At 36.2% G+C, this 13113-nt stretch overlaps 1 long non-coding RNA gene across 1 annotated transcript; it reads right to left on the bottom strand.

Annotated features, from left to right (window-relative positions):
• Positions 1–232: 232 nt before the first annotated feature.
• Positions 233–8255, bottom strand: LOC141377027 (uncharacterized). The gene is made up of 3 exons (XR_012388812.1): positions 7291–8255; positions 825–950; positions 233–671 (listed from the first exon to the last, which is right to left on the bottom strand). It is a non-coding gene; the product is annotated as an uncharacterized lncRNA (long non-coding RNA).
• Between the last annotated feature and the right edge of the window lie 4858 nt (positions 8256–13113).

The raw sequence follows: 13113 nt of genomic DNA, 5'->3' as shown, positions 1-13113 counted from the left end.
ATAAAAGACACAAATAATGACAAAACAAAATATTATTATTATTATTATTATTATTATTATTATTATTAATTATTATAAATATACATTATTAGTTATACATTATTATTATTAACAAATAGGGATTTGTTTAATTATAATAAGAATAATCCTTAGAAAAATTAAAATTTACAAGCAACCTGTAAAAGCATTTGGCTAAATAACATTTTTAAAACACACTTTAAAACATTTTTTTAAAAGTTTATTTGTATTTATATATATCTCTCAAATCCTATAGAAATTCTTCATAAACTTTGAATGCGCTTAAAGTAAAAAGTTTTATCTATTGGAGCCTGTTTCCCAGAGCATGTTAACTCTGCAGGTCACAGTTAACTTTATTGAGGGGTGAAGACGACCTCAGGTCAAACCCACCCAAACATCTGAACTTAGATTAGAACCACTGATACAGCCGCACTTTATGGGACGTCCTGAGAACTCTTTCCAAACTCTTACAAATCAGCATCTCCACTGAAGCAGCAGAAACGAGGCTGGGCTTCCTGCGCTACAGTCCCACAGGCCTTCCTCCTGTAACAAATGTTTCCTCTTTAAAACAGCATTTGTTTGTATCGGGTGTCTGATGGAGGAAGATATTCATGCGCTCTCTTCTCAGAACTCATTACTGTGAACAGCGTCACCTGCACCACAAATCAAAAAAAAAAATGAAAACGGCTCACAAGCCAAAGAAATCTGGAGCCAAATCTTCATTAGTAAGGCTGATCAGTGACTGTAGGTCAGATGGAAGCTGGTTTTCATTTACAGCAAACTAAATTTGTTGTTAATTTACTCACCCCCGGGTTATCCAAAATGTTGGCGTTTTTTTTCTTCTTCTTCTTCTTCTTCTTCTTCTTCTTTGGTAAAACATTGAAGAAGGGTTTTAGCTGAAATTGTGGTTCTTAGGGATTTGTTTGATGTCACTTTGAGAACCAAAAAAAATACAGGCAAGATTTAAATGAGGACAACACATACACTTAATACACAAATACACTTCATTAAACATGAACACATACAGTAGACATTACCTAGACTCTATATAACTGCAGATTAACTATGTTTATGTTTAGTAACTTTTACTGTTAAAAGGTAGTTACTAAGTTAACTTTATTAGTAACTAATAAAGTTATGTTAAATAATAACCTTAACTTTTCTGAATTTATTTTTGTAATGCATTATTGTTGAAAGATAATCATTCTGCAAAGCAATATACAAATAAACTTAAATTAAATTAAATCTAATTGAATGAAATTGAATTAATGACTAAGAATTAAGACAGAATTAATAGCCATGGCTCTTGATAATGCCTTTGGAAGCAAAACAATCAGTCTGTCCAAGTAAAAAAGCATTATTTACAACGTTATTAACGTTAATCCACAGTTTCAGCAAACAATCCTGAGTGCCTGGAGCACAAGCTTCCTGTCACGTAATGATAAGAGATGCTTCATTCAAAATAATGAATGCAGTCTTTGAGTGCATGATTCAATATGACTACGATCATTTTATTTCAGCAATAATTTTTTTGAAAAGATAATTAATTAAAATAAAAAGTAACTTAATTTTTTTTTAAATAAGTGAAATATAATTGCTTTCTTTTTTTAAAGCAATGCATTACTTTAATTGCTACTTAGAAAAGTAGTGTTTTACTGAACTCGCAGGTTACCCCCACACTGTGTATAACACATTTTCTTAATTTTAAATAAAAATATTATTTAGCTTTTTTTTCTTTTTTTCTTGCAGAGAATAACAGTTGGTTAATGGACAATATTTTAAATGTTTAAAAATAGCAAATTTTGTTCATTAGCTGTGATTGAAATCTGCACTGTAAAAACAGTTCACTCAACTCTTGACCCAAAATTGTAAGCCAGCTTGCTGAGTAAAATCAAAAATGTCCTGAAGCTGGTTGCTTTAAAATTTTAAGTTGATTCAACTTTTCTTTTTTTACAGTGTGGGTCATTCCACCAAATAATGATTCTTTACTCTTCCTAAGTTGTTAATGTGTTTTTGTGCTACATTGTCATTGTGTTGTCTAAAACTTAATATACACATGAAAAAAAAAAAAAAAAAACATTGAAACTCTTTGATAGTTTATGCACAAAAATGTGTAACACTTTATTTAAACTCACAATTCACAGATATAACTACTGGTTTATTACCTACCTGTAATTAAGATATTAACTGTTTAGTAGCACTTAGAAAGTATGATCTTATTCTACATCCCTAATCCTACCCAAAACCAACTACAACATTACTATTACTTAGCAGAAAATAAGTAGCTCATTTTGCTAATAGACATAGTTAATTGTTTGTTAATAGTGTGAATTGGGACAAAAAGTGTTGCATAAAAAATGTTATAAAGACAATATTATTATTTAAATTTGGAAGAATTGTCATCAATAGCTTACAAATTAAAATAAATACATTTTACTCAATCACATATATTTATCTATGTAAATGCGGATAAATTGAGATCACTTTTAAATGTATTTTCCATAGCTGTATAAAGTATAAAACATTAAGAAGCCCCTCTAATAGAAATCAATGAGAATTTGCCACATTTATGGGTGCATCTTAGAAATGTAGGTTTCTGCAGAAATGTCAGTTTTCCAGTTACAAAAATGTCAGGGCAAGTTTTCACATATGTATTTTTGCTAAGGCTGTTTTATGAAGACTTACAATAGGCTGTTTAGCACAAATACACCAAATAGCAGACCAAGCTGTCACAATAGGAAGTCACTTTGGAAGAAAACTGATGCACATATGTTTGTAATTTTATGAAAAAAAGTGCTCATGTTACAATGGTAAACTGTAATGGTCCCACTAGGTGTCTTGAACCACTGCATCCTCCAAAATGCATTGTTAGGCACAGTGTGTTTATCCAATTCATGTTGGATTGCAAAACACTTTTGCTACTACTGAGGTGGAATATAGATACGGTTTTGTGGTGGTAGGTTTAAGGGTGTTAACGTTTGGAGTAAATAATGTAATTACAGATGTAATTAGATTCTTGTGCCTACGTAATAAGTGCATTGTATCAAATAAAAAATGTAAAGGTTAGTCCACAGTAGTTAATGACATTTAAATGAGATTCACTGTCACTTAAATGAGGTAACATTAGTGTCCCTGGACCACAAGTCCAGTCTTATGTTGCACAAGTATGTTTGTTATGATCACCAGCGATTGAACAGTTGCAGATTGCTGGATAATTACACATCGGCCACTACAAGAACTACAACTACCATGATGCTGTGCACTAATTAACACCCGGTTCAGCTGACTATAATTTGGACACTCACACACAGCTGAAACTCATGATCAATAATTACAAGAACTACAAATACACCTTACTCACTCACACTAGTGGCTGAGTCTTGTTATCCTGTAGCACTATGAAGAGTTGTTATTAGCCTAGTTTTGACCCTTTGACTTGTATTATCGTTTTTATTTCTTCCCACCTGTACTGAGCATAGACTGATTTCACGTGGCCCACATTTAAAAAGCTAAATCAAGGCTGTGGTGGGAAGAAACCCGGAAGTATCGCCTGAGTCACAGGCAGTCAGAATGAAACCGAAAGTGTGCACTTCATTTAAATGATCGTATCGCATTTTAGAGTTATGATTACGACAAGCATTTGATATGTTTTTTCTTTCATGGCGAACCCACAGTTGTGCATGAAAATAAATGTTTACAATGTTAGTATAAGTACTCTAGCCTATATATTGTTGAATATAATCTGATAATTATTAGTATTTTTTTATTATTATTATTTTTTTGTAATGTAAAGCCTAACCAGGGACGAGGGCTGCAAATTAGCTTCATGCTATATGCCCTATGTACACGACATCGGTTATCTTTGTATAACATTAGCCCCTTTCACACATACAGACCTTTCCGGAAAATTACCAGCAATTTTCCGGAAAGGTTGTATGTGTGAACAGGTCCTTTTTGAAAATACCGGTAAATTCGTTCTGGCTATTTTCCGGAAAGAGAAGTTGTAACATTACCGGCAATTTGCCGGAATGCTGCGCTGTGTGAACGCAGAAGGAAGATTTCCGGAATAAGCGTGTGCACGTCTAGAACGTGCTGACGTAAGACGTCTGCTTTAGCCAATCAGAACAGTCAGACGCATTTACGTCCGCGCGGTTTATGAGAATAAAAGCCTTTGAATATTTTCCCAGACACATTTAGCTGCTTGAAGTTAGTCAGATCACGTTTATATGTTCTTCTTAATGCCAACTGTGTAAATGATCATCGATGAGATGCTTATGATAAGCCGTTGTTTGTTTACCTTCAAGCTTTGCGTGTGCCCATGAAACAGCCTGTGAGCGCCTGCACACGCACATATTTTGAACATCTCGAAATGCGAAAGTTGTTCACAATATTGATCATCCACAGAGTTTGTAATTTAGTCAAATGTTTACAAATACAAGCGCAGCCGTTTAAAGCTCATTTGTAGTGAATGATGTCAGAATTTACCGGTATTTTGGAATGGATGTGTGAATGCTCTTTTCCGGAAAAATTCCGTAACGTCCTCGCCTGTGTGAACAGCGCTTTTTTCAATATACCGGTAAAGTCGTTCCGTAAATTTTCCGGATATTTACCGGTATCACTGTGTGAAAGGGGCTAATGTCAAGTGTATTGTCCCTGTAAAATAAACAAGCAAATAAATAAAAAATAATAATGGCAAATGTCTGATTTTACCAGTGAATAAAATTGTCTAATATGACAGATTGCAAGCATATCTCAAACATAATAATTCAACATCAGAATTTACTTACTCACACTAGTGGCTGAGTCTTGTTATCCTGTAGCACTACGAAGAGTTGTCTTAGCCTAGTTTTGACCCTTTGACTTGTATTATCATTTTGATTTCTTCCCACCTGTACTGAGCATAGACTGATTTCACGTGGCCGCCATTTAAAAAGCAAAATCAAGGCTGTGGTGGGAAGAAACCCGGAAGTATCGCCTGAGTCACACAGGAATGTTGTGTACCTGGCTGTGTATCTTATCAGCGAAGAGTAGGTGGCACAAATTTATTATTTCACCACCTTCCGAGTGACCTGAAGTTATAAAAAGGAATATCATCACCTAATTTTTAGCTAGGTTAAGGGAAATGGCACTAGTTATCTTTCGCTTTCTTTACCAAAAACACATGGTTTAGATGCCATTTATCAAACTCAAGTTAATAAACTGATTCTTTCACTATATTAGACTTGTCACGATAATGAGTTTCGTTTGGGAGCCGCGGGCGAAGTATGAAAAAGCACTTAGCAGTCAGAATGAAACCGAAAGTGCTATTCATTTAAATGATTGTATAGCATTTTAGAGTTATGATTATGACAAGCATTTGATATGTTTTTTCTTTCATGGCGAACCCACAGCTGTGCATGAAAATAAATGTTTACAATGTTAGTATAAGTACTCTAGCCTATATATTGTTGAATATAATCTGATAATGGCAAATGTCTGATTTTGTCATGATGTATGTTTGTTTTTACCATACCTTTATTTTACATCTACAGAATCGTGAGAAAATCGTGATCTTTATTTTAAGCAAAAACATCTCGATTGTCATTTTAGCCAGAATTGTGCAGCTCTATTGTCCAGCACCATTTTGTTACAATGTTTTTGGCAATAGCAATATTTTATTTTTTATTTGTGCCAAAAAATAGAATTTATTAAAGAGCCCATATTATGGGTTTTTGAAAATTCCCCTCCATGTAGTGTGTAACACAGCTCTAAGTGAAGTGAAGTATCCAGCTAAGGCTTAAATCTGTAAGAGTACAGTGTTTAAAACAGTTGATTCATCTATAAAAGAGTTGACTCATAGTGCTTCAAACGAGTCGCCTTGATACCGAGTTATTAGGTGTTTCGCCATGACTTACGAACGAAACCAAGTTATTCACGTGCACGCGCAAACCCGGGAAATTTGAAACCTGAGGCCCCGCCCTCTGACACAGAAACCCAGACACACACCCACAAACACACGCACACAAACATGCTGGTCGATTGAAGTCCCACTGCAGATGGATATTATTGAGTCTCTACCCAAAGATGAAACCTCAGCATTATAACCAAGCAGTTGGAAACAACTGGAAACTTCTGCAAACTATATGCTACAAAGAATACTTCATCGGTGTTTGTTAAAGGAAGGATCAGTAAAGAGTAACTTACTGATAGACGTCAGGATGGGTTTCTTCCTCCATTTCTCAAGTGTAAGTACGTGCGATTAAAGTTGTTGCCTAGTTGACTCTAGCTTGCAAATGTATTTAGTTGTGATTTTTTACTTGTAACCGCGTGTACTGTATCAGGTTAACTGGCTATATTCTCTTATCGCGTGCAAAGTCACGTTAAAAACGCGACGCGTGCTGCTTTGTTTACGGAGCTCCGTGGACGAGGGTAGTGTGTGCGTGGGTGTGTGTGTGCGTGCGCTGTCGTCCGGAGGTATGTGTATGTGTTTGTGTGTGTGCACGTGCGTTGTCGTCCGGAGGTGTGTGTGTGTTTTTGTGTGTGTGTGTGGGTGTGTGCGCGCGCAAGGACGAGGGCAATATGTGTGTTTGTGTGTGTGTCTGTAAAAGAGCAGAGTGAGACAAGCTAGGAGATCTCCTCAACAGTTTTTTGCTCAATAAAATAGTTAGTCATCTGTATTTTCAAGTCCATCGACTGTATTTACATTGACCCACTGGCAGCTAAAATCCACGCCTACACTATCGAGCGTGTATGAACTGTGATTACTTTTATATTGCTGATTAGCTGTTGGGCATTTCACTCTCTGACTGAAGGCAGTCGACCAATCGCAACAGACTGTCATCGGTCCAATCAGCGCAGATTAGCTTTGCGCTAAGGAGGGGTTTGGGAACAAATGAATCACTGGACGATTCATACAGGAGTCGCTGGAATAATTAGGTAAAAATAAATGCAGATAATAAGACCATGAAAGTGTTTTTTGACCTTGCATGCATATTAGACTGTTGTTGGAGACCCTTACAATCAAGATATGACCCTATTTCATGGATAATATTGGCTCTTTAAGTAAAGATCATGGTCCATGAAGATATTTTGTAAATTTCTCATATATATGTCAATATATCAAAACTTGAAAACATGCATTGATAAGCACTTTAATAAGACAACTGTTTGATTGTAACACCTTAGAAAATTAATTTTTCTTTTCCTCATGCTCAATGCTATCCTGTAATACATTTACAACATTCAAAAAAGCTCTTTGTCATCGATTACAAAATGATTTTGATATACATTTACCTTATTCATCTGCAACAGAATCCTGCAACTTCTTCAAGTCTCTTCATTCGAGATGTCCAAACTGAAGGCATCTCCACTCGGCAAGTGTCCTCCACCCAAAGGGCCCTGCTTGCTATTAAGTGTGTAACCCTGTCCAGCTGTCTTGCATTCACACAACACAAACTGGACGTTTCAGCACGAACAGCACAGGCCCATGACGTTCACCAGCGGAGAGGGGAAAGAGACATACGGAACAGTTTCAGGGCTCTGATGAACAGAGAAATAAAAAAGCTGCGGAGATTTATGGGCTGAGGAACGCCAGAGCAGCTTCTGATGGGAGCAGCGTCTCAGATCTTGGGAAGTTCTGGATGGATGATCAATTGCAAAAGTTTGAAATCGCTAAACAGAAACTGATGGCCAGAACGATTGAAATCGTCCTTTTGCTTGGTGTCGCAGGACTGTTAGCATGAAAGGTATGTTCAGGCTAAACGCAGATCTCCGCTAGATCTGCCCAGACATTTTCCCACACTTTTTTGGGGGGTCTTTCGATCTATAGTTCCTGTTGTTGGGATGTTTGCCAGTTTGTGTTGCCAAAAAGACTTCACTTGAAGAGAGACAAGAAGATCACTCGTGTATACATGGAGGAGAAAAAGAATAACTTGTAAGAATAATAAAAATGATAATAGCAATTATGTGGTTATTAAAATCTGATTTGTGTTAGCTGCGTGGATAATATTCCTCTCCCTCTCTGTTTAATCTTCATTTCCTCTCTTTGGTTTTTATTCCGTGCTCTGCGTTTTGCTGGTTTTTGGGGGTCTTTGATGTTTTACTGCTTTCTTTTTTTCTCTACACATTCCCACTGTCCAATCTCCCTCCCTCAATGAGTAAACTGTTTTTATCTTCCTTTCACCTTTTTTATTCCCATCTTCCTTCTTTTAATGGCTCTCTCCCTTCCTGCTCTCGGGTTTGTTCTGGAGCTCAGATCTGGCCAACGGTGAAGCTGTAACTCGAACATAAATGGAACACTTTATCATCTTTCTCAGTGCGCAGGTGACGTCATGATCTCTCTGTGTGTGTGTGGATGTTCATGTTCCACAAATGTTGTGCTTTCTCTCATAACTCCAATTCAGACAGGTAATGACTCTCGGTTATTTGGATATCAGAGGTAACTGGGGTTAGTTATCACAGTTTTTAAGAGTTTAAGTCAAATTCTGCTGAAAGTTTGTCTTTTCATGGGTTATTTCATCTGTTTAGTTTAGGTTGCATACAGCCGGATATTAAATTGCATGTTACATAATTTTTTGTAAAGATTCACATTATTGTGAAACACAAAAGTATATAATCTAAAACTGTCAGCAAAATTAACAATATTGAAGCATATTGACTTCATTCTTCTCGTACAAGCGGGTGCAGCCATTTGAATCAATTTGGCCTGAGACCTCCGGTCTTATTCAATTCACTTTAAAAACTGCTTGTTAAGCTGCTTGATGTTGCAAACTGGTATTTTCTTATTATATTATTCTGCTTTGTCTGTAAAGTCAAAGACACACTTGTTTATAGAGCAAGTAGTTTGCACGTTTTCTGCCCTTTATTGTTTCTAGTCATTTCTCCCATGGCCAACTGACTCAGAAGTTCTAAAGCAATCGCAAAAAAAACGAGCGCACTTCCTCATTTTAGAATAAGGTCAATAGTAGCCTATTTTTTATTGTATTTTTCGCTATCAGAAACATAACATAACGTAATTAATGTGACAGGTAATTGTTTAGCAGTACTATCGTAACAAGAAATGTAAGATAAATGTTAAGTAAATGTTAGATAAATTAGATTTGAGAAGATATCTATAACAAAATTAATGCAAATATTATTATAATAAAATTAGCAACAAAATGTTTTGGTTACTAAAATAATAGCTGATAAATATGAGTCGTGTTTTATTGCAGTTTAATAAAAAAAAATTAGTTTGGTTGACAAATGTTACAATAAGATTTATAAACCAGCCACTTTATTAGGTACACCTGTCCAACTGCTCATTATGCAAATGTCTAATCAATTAATCACATGGCTGCAATTCAATGCATTTATGCATGTAGTCATTGGCCGAACGATCTGCTGCAGTTCAAACCAAGCATCAGAAAGGGGAAGAAAGGTGATTTAATTGACTTTGAACGTTGCTGAGTATTTCAGAAACTGCTGATTTACTGGGATTTTCACGCATATCCATCTCTAGGGTTTACAGAGAATAATCTGAAAAAAAAAATATCCAGTGAACGGCAGTTCTGCGGTCGTTTATGTTCAGTTTATGTGGAGAATAGCCAGACTGGTTCGAGCTGAAAGAAAGGCAACAGTAACTTAAATAACCACTCGTTACAACCGAGGTATGCAGAAGAGCATCTCTGAACGCACAACATGTTTAACCTTGGCCACTCCTGTCAGTTAAGAACAGGAAACTGAGGCTGCAATTCAACTCAAAATTGGACAATAGAAGATTTGAAAAACTTTGTCTGATTTGAGATTTCTCAATTTGGCTCAATTTCTACAGCAACATTCGGATGGTAGGGTCCGAATTTGGCATCAACAACATGAAAGCATAGATCCTGTGTTGTATCAACAGTTCAGGTTGGTGGTGGTGTAATGGTGTGGGGGATGTTTTCTTGTTACACTTTGGGCACATTAGTACCAATTGAGCATCGTGTCAATGCCTAGCTGAGTATTGTTGCTAACTATGTCCATCCCTTTATGGCTACAGTGTACCCATCTTCGTATGGTTACTTCCCGCAGGATAACCCGCCATGTCAAAAAGCACAAATTTGGGATGTGTTGGAACGGGAGATTTGCATCATGTGCAGCATACAGATATGCAGCAACTGCGTGATGCTATCATGTTCATACAGTATGGACCAAAATCTCTGAAGAATATTTCCAGTACCTTATTGAATTTATGGCAAAAGGGGGTCCAATTCGGTACTAGTAAGGTGTACTTAATAAAGTGGCCAGTGAGTGTATATTCATTGAAAGTACAGTTTTAGTTTTTTAAGATTATACTAAATTGAAAAATAACTAGCTGCATAAATGTTGATAAAGCTGACAATTTTATTATTATTGTTGTGTTTAACAACAATGACAGCAACAATAATTAATTAAATTAACATTATTTGTTGTTGTTTTATACAATATGGAAAATAATTAGCCATTTTTGTTTGGTTGAGGTAGGTTAATATCCATTTATTTTTCCCTCATACTTTGTTTACTTTAAGTAAAATGTTGTTTATTTACTGTAAGGATCTATGGTAATCCAAGCCTTTAGTTGAGAGATAATCAGACAGTAATTGCTCACACCTTCGCTCCGCTGAACCTCCCTTTAAACTCTACAGGAGCAGAAAGGCGGAGGAGGCTGTCAGTGGGGAAGCATCTCTACCACTGACCCCAATCAACCAAATCACAGAGAAGCCCTAAATCAAGCTCACACACAGAAGCAGACACTCGGAGCCAGAGGTATCGCTCAAACATTGGGGGTCATATTTACATTTGAGCTGTACCTACAAAAACATGCAAACACGTCCCTGTAGGAGGGTGAACTCTCACGCTGTGAATAGGAGAAAGAAAAACATTCCCCTGTGGTTCAGTGGGGAGGCCGAGTCTGTTCACCAAATCTGCTTCTAATTTGAAAATGAAAATGCAATCCGTTCAGTGTGTATGTGATTTTACAGGGGAAACACCAACAGATTATTAACTGTCCTTTGGGTGTCATTTCCTAACAGGCGTATGCACCAATCTCTGCATGAAATGGCTGTACAGACCTTTTCACAATTAAGTCATGATTCATCAAAACTTCTGTTCTAAATTTTATTTAAATTAATTTTAAATGAATACTTAATTTATTAGGTGGGGCATATATTTTTCGTACTTTCAAAAAAGCTCTGTCTAATTCACATTACATGCAAACACACATGACCTTGTTCTTAAAACTGTACTACAAATGTAAAAACAGAAGAACAATTTACAATTTAAAGAATAAGCTCATGTGCGTACGCATGAAATGTGAATTAGACGGATCACTTTCAAACGTATGACAAATATATGCAAATAAACTTAAAAAATGTGTTTGCTGTTTATTTAAACTACAGTACATATTTAATATGAGCTGAAACAACACAATTCTTGATTGTTTTTTGTTCAATCCAATTACATTTGTAAAAACTAATAGGTTAACTTAATTTCTTCATGCTGCCCCAACACAAATCGATTGTGTGGAACCCAGCATGTTTTACAGTATTAGTGATTGAGGCCCTATGGTGGTTATTCATTAATTATGGAAATAACTCCTGTTAAACTATAAACAATCAGTAAAGTGATCAAAAAACTGGGCACAGTGTCATTATTCTCTTCACAGTTCATTCGTTGAATATTAAAATAACTTATTAGAATGAACAAATAGCTTTCAGCAGAACATGAATAAGCCTAAAAACTGGAAACAAGTCTTTCGGCAGTAATATTATGGACACATGAACTCAATGTTATGTTAAAATATCAAATGCTTCCTTATTTTCATGATGGATTAAAATAAAGCCCAAGGCCAAATGTATCACTTTGTTTTCACTATGTGTATAAGTTTTACTTAGGCCTGGCACCCAGGATGGATTAAAGTCCCCCAGTAATGAATTATAAAACATCATGTTTTAAACTTATGAGTCTTCAACAAAAAGCTGATATGGTTGCCAAGTAGAAATTCATTGTCTTATAATATTACTATATATATTTTTTACGTATAATATTAATTGTCTTATAATATTACCACATATTTTTACTACATTTACAACGACTCCCATATGATTTGTTCAATGATTCATTATTCCAAACTCCTCCTTTGTGCTGGACATGCTGGATGATTCTTATGGTTCTATGATCCCGTTTGCGCTAACTGGTATGCTGACCTAGTACTGTGATTGGTCTTCTGTATGCAGCATGTGTCAAAAACTTTGGGCATTGTTATACCATGTAGTAATGTGGTAATATTATATATGTGGTAATGCCACTAGATCTGTTGACTGATTGAGTCCCTCCTGCTCCTGCTCTTATTTATTATTATTTATGAAGATTACTGCCTGCCTGATACAAATTCGACTTTCAATAATCAATAAGGTCAATAATCCAATAGAGGGATAATTAATTATGAATATTCCTGTAACAGTGCAAGCTGCCCTTTACCACTCAGTTACCACTCTTTTATCGGTTTGTTCACTTTTAGATGTTCTTTTCGGCTAGAAGCCTGTAAGATTTCCATGGAAGCAACATCCCACATAGCAAATGTTTTCTGGCCCAGCTCCGGGCCACATAATAACCCAGGTAGCAAAGAATTCTGGCCCAGATTTGGCATAAAGCTGGCACAGCAGGCATTTGTCCAGCACTGGCATACAGCATGTGAGCCAAATATGGCCCATATTTGGCCAAGGTGGCACCGTCTTAGAGGCGGCACTCAAGACTTGGCCCAGATGTCAAATGTAGTATTTGGCCCAAATGTTAAAAATGTATATGTGGGCCACGTAAGTTTGGCCTATCTTGGCCCACTTTTAAAATACATTTCAATTATTTTTGATTAAAAAAAAAAAATTATCTATCAGGTCGCTTCGAGAAAAAGCACAGCCATAAAGCAAAATGCTACATGGGTTTATAAAAACCATTGCAGTCGTGACACACCAACACATCTGACCCAGTTCAGGCCCAGTTATGGCTTATTAACTTGGCTGAGACTTGGCCCAGATATGGTCCATGTTTGCCTCTTGTATGGAGCCCAGACTTGGTCCAGTCATGTACCGTAATTCACTGCAGCATGTGGGCCAAGCAAAT

Source organism: Danio rerio, chromosome 13 (assembly GCF_049306965.1).
Source record: "Danio rerio strain Tuebingen ecotype United States chromosome 13, GRCz12tu, whole genome shotgun sequence".
Taxonomy (NCBI): domain Eukaryota; kingdom Metazoa; phylum Chordata; class Actinopteri; order Cypriniformes; family Danionidae; genus Danio; species Danio rerio.
The sequence above is the reverse complement of the archived record's forward strand: the minus strand, read 5'-3'. Positions and strand labels throughout refer to the sequence as shown.